This window comes from Triticum dicoccoides, chromosome 3B (genome assembly GCF_002162155.2).
Source record: "Triticum dicoccoides isolate Atlit2015 ecotype Zavitan chromosome 3B, WEW_v2.0, whole genome shotgun sequence".
NCBI lineage: Eukaryota > Viridiplantae > Streptophyta > Magnoliopsida > Poales > Poaceae > Triticum > Triticum dicoccoides.
Genome location: NC_041385.1, coordinates 799,141,909 through 799,146,780, shown reverse-complemented (window position 1 = coordinate 799,146,780; position 4,872 = coordinate 799,141,909).

The window sequence follows — 4,872 nt, the reverse complement described above, 5'->3', positions numbered from 1 at the left end:
TCCCCCTTTCGTCCAATCACATATTGCCATCTCAAATTTACCCTGTAAAAGGCCCGTAAGACTCCGTTGATGTAGCATTGCCGTAGTTGCACTAGCTACGTTACTTGTCACCTGTCTCTACGTACGTTGTGGCACGGGCGTTATTACGGATGGAATTAATTTACAGTGAAGTCAGTGGTTTCACGAGAAATTGGATTTTATAACCCAAACTTTACTTTTCAATTTGATAATTTACAGTGAAATCAGCGATTTCATTTGAGAGACCCTAGCCTGCTTTTTTGTTGTTGCTAGTTGCGATGAACAGTAGCTAAACGGTACAAATCGCCCACTACGCTTGTGAGGTGGTACGGACTCCAGTCGATTTTTCCCCTGAATCTTCTACGTTGTTTCATCTGGTTTTCTATTTTTCAGCAATTTTAGGCCTTTTTTCTTTCTTTCTTTTCTGCTTTCTATTTTTTGTGATCAGTTTTTTTATAATTTTATTTCTCAGTTTTGTTCCTTTCTTTTATTTCCTCCACATGTTTTCTTCTTGGTTTCCAATCCATGAATATTGTTAGATTTTGTGGTCGTCGTTTAAATTGGTGAATATTTTTCACATTCATGATTTTTTAAATATTTTGTAGGTCATTTAATTTCTTTGAATGTTTTCTTGAATTCACAGAAAAAGAATTGAATCTGCCAAAAAAATAGATTTTCCTGTAGGGAGGTGATGCCCTATTATTTAACTAATTTTTTGTTTGGTGCGCGAGCAACAGAGACTGGTTCTATAGGAGCGAAGGAACGCTATTGGGCCTCCTATGCTAAGCTACAACCAAATAATAAGAGCTTGCATCATTTCAAAGCTTCGCGAATTGTCTCAATTTTTTTAAAGAGATGCAAGTGCTAGTAGACTGGCTGTGTATCCTCATTTATTTGGGCTTTTAATTTCAAGCTAGGATAGTTGAATTTTAACAAATGACTCGAAAGACGAGAAAAGATTTGAAGATATCTTTCGTGACTTGAAAATAATAACTATTGTTTCCACAACTCTAGTCAGTCACTCTTTATTTTAGAGCATCTACAGCCGGATTTGACAAATCTGTACTCCTATATGCCCGCGGACACGTCCGGGCGCGTGTGCGGACAGCCCCCGCCGACCCCTCATATCTTCTGCCCTGCATTCACGTATCTCAAATCCGGACTCTAAATCCATTGAAATTCATGCACGTCGATCATACACTCCAATGTCGCACGTACGTAGCAAATGTTGGTACCAAAAATACATAGGTCTTGTTACATAAAATTTATTTTAAGTGCATAACTCAAACATTAGATCTTTGGTGTCCCTTGTGGGTCCACATATGCTCGACAAGATCATTGAGTAGCTCCGCGTGCACGTGATGATATCGAAGATTCTAATGCATATGCAGAAAGTTCATAAGCTGAGCTACATCTTTATCTTTCGGGATTTTAACTTGTTCTTCAGGTGCTTCAAAATCATTGGTTTTTGCTACACCATCATCCTCATTGTGGACAATTATATTGCGCAAAATAACACACCATGTCATGAGTTGCTACAAAGTTTCTGCTTCCCACATCATTGCAGCTCCACGAACTGTTCCCCAACGATCTCGAAGCACTCTGGCTGCCCTTGCCACATCTTTCCTAGCTTCTTCCTGCATTGTTACAAAGAGGCTTTGTTTGTTGCCCTGTGGTTCGGATATGGTCTTCACAAACACCGGTGACTGAGGATAGATGCCGCCGGCCAGATAGTATCTCATGTTGTACTCACAGCCGTTGATAGTGTAGTTGCACGTAGGCGATTCCCCATTGCAAAGCCTCCTGAACACGGGAGGTCGTTGAAGCATGTTGATGTCATTGTGAGACCCCGGAATTCCAAAGAAAGCATGCCAAATCCATAAGTCATGTGATGCCACTGCTTCAAGTATAATCGTGGCCTCTTTGGTGTGACCTTGATACATTCCTCGCAAACCTTTGGGGCAGTTTATCCATTGACAATGCTTGCAATCAATTGATCCGAGCATTCCTGAAAACCCTCAAGCTTCTCCAATAGCCAACAATCTTTCCATGTCCTGCACATTTGGTTCACTCAGGTAAAAAAAAATGGTAAAAAATGGTTTCAGAAGAAACAACATCTATGAATTTTTCTGCTGCTACTGGTCCGTTGTTTCAGAAGAAACAACGTCTGTGAATTTTTAAAAAATGAAAAAAACTATTATGGATTTCGAAAAATATCAGCGAATTGCTAAAAATATTAAAAAATTCATTTTTTTACGAATTGAACAAATAAAAAAATTCAAAATATGTTCGTGAATTTTAAAAATATTTCAAAATGTAGAAAATATTAAAACACTAATAAATATACATCAGGTCAAAATACAGTTGTGAATTTGAACAAAATATTCATGGATATGGAAAAATTTCGCAAATATTGAAAAAGAAAAATGGAAAAGAAAAGAAACAGACAATAACCCAGTAGAAAAACGTAAGAAAACGACAAAAAGATCACAGATTTGGTTTATTCATATCCATTTGCAAGAATGGTGCAAGAGAACACGCGATATGGGCCGGCCGACTCTCGAAACCATGGCAAGGTTTGAGCACAGGTGCCCCTAGATCTCGCCTTCACTGACTCCAGCATCCGACGCTGAAGGGACGAGCGATATGGGCCAGCTCACGCGCGTGGGAGGCCACAGCCTCTTTTTCTCTTTTTCTTTACTTTTTATGTTTTTGTCTTTTGCTTGATTTTTGTACTTTTGTTTATTCTCTAAAATATTCTAAATATATATATTACACAAAACACTCAGTAAAAAATATTTGAAAAAATGTTCAACAAGTATTTAAAAAATGTTTCACAAGTATTTCAAAAATGTTAATTAAGCCTTCGGAAAATATTGAACGTGTATCGAAAGATTGTTGATCATGTATTAAAAAATGTTGAACAAGTATGTGAAAATGTTAATCAAGCACTAGGAAAATGCTGAACAGGTATAGAAAATTGTTGATCGTGTATTACAGAATGATGATTTTTTTTATCATCTATTTTTTAAATGATAATCAAGCATTTGAAAAAATGTTCAACTAGTGTTTGAAAATTTAATCAAGCATTTCAAAATTTTAGACATATGTATAGAATGTTGACCACGTTTTAACTGTTTTCAAAAATGATAATTTTTTCTGATCATGTATATGAAAATGTTAATTAATCATTTGAAAAAAATGTTGAAGAAGTATATGAAAAATGCTAAAAGCATGCAGAAAAAATGTTGACCAGGTATTAAAAGATGATTGAAAATTTTGATCATGTTCATAAAAAGGTTAATCAAGCATTTGTAAAAATGTTGAACAAGTATTAAAAAATGTGAATATTGTTTCAAAAAAATTATTCAAGCATCTGAAAATGTTTAAAAAATATGTATAGGAAATATATTGACCGAGTATTCAGAAATTGTTATTCTTGAATTTAAATGTCAATCAAGAATTTGAAAAATGTTAAAAATGTTGACCATATATTCAAGAGTGTTGAACGTGTATTAGAAAAACCGTTTAACGTATATGAAAAATGTAGAGTAAAAACCAAAAAGAAAAAAAGAAAAGGAAAAAAATAAAGATCAAAAAAGGAACATTAGAAGAATATGAAAAATATAAGCCAATAAACAAATGCAAAAAGAATTCAAAACTGTGAAAACCAATAAAAACAAAGGAAAACAAATAAATTGAAAACTATTAAAGAAAACAAAAAACCAAAGAAAAAATAAGAAAAATGAGAATGAAAAAAGAATAAAATCATGAATGAAAGAAAGAAACAAAGAGAAAGCAAAAGAAAAAAAAACAAAGAATAATATGGGAAAATAAAAAACCGAAGAAGAAATAAGAAAACCAAAAGAAACAAAAAAAGAAAAAGAAAAACAGAGAAAACAAAAAAGGATCTTTTCCTCTAGTTATTTGCGCACTACTAGTTGATCACATGACACTTTTCAAAACCCGGAAATCTAGTGAAAACCCGACTCTTCCAGTTCAACTAGGTCCCGCCCTACTAGTTGATCACGATCCCGGCGTGGAGCAGCGCTATCTCCACCTTATTTCTTCTTTTAGGTTTGCGTCAATGAGTCAGCCTATTCCTGTAGCACTCGACGCGAGAGATCCATCTATCTCAGCTTAATATGAGACATAGCGCTTGCATATGAGCACTGCTAACCAAATGAACTTTGTTTGAAACTATAAGTGCGAAATAGGATTTACCACAGTGCAAAAGGGAAGAGACCAACTAGGATAGGCCTATAGGTCAGAGCAGCCTATTCAAGCCGCGACCAAGGCGTAGGAGGTTGTGTACCCTCATGCACGTTCGGCGTGTGCCGCATGCTGACCCAAGCCGCTTCATGGAGCGGGTGTCAACTGTGAAATAAAGTTATGCTAAAAACTGTAAAATGAAAGAAAAAACATGTGCAAATTTGTGAAGATTAAGTAAAACCTCTTTTTTCCGCGAAAAGACCTAAGGCCATATTAAGTATCAACGGCCCTACAAAAACACCTTTACAAAAAAGTAGGAAACACTCAAAATCTTGGGGGCGCCCAAGTCTTCTTCCTCCTGCATTCACCAATGGTGTGTCATGAGCCTACATCAATGCCGCCTCTGGCCTCTGCCTAGCCAGAGCAAACTTTTTTGAACCCAAGAGTATATAGATGCAACGGGTGGGAGGTCATCAATGCAGACCAGGAGACGCTAGCTCCCGTGACCTGCAAAGCAAAACGCCGCCCCGGAGAAAAACCCTGTCAATAAGGGTCTGTAGAAACTCTAAATACCACAAAAGCCGATCAAATCCAAACGGATCCACCCGAAACTCGACACCCCCCTTCCCCCTTCCCCCCTGC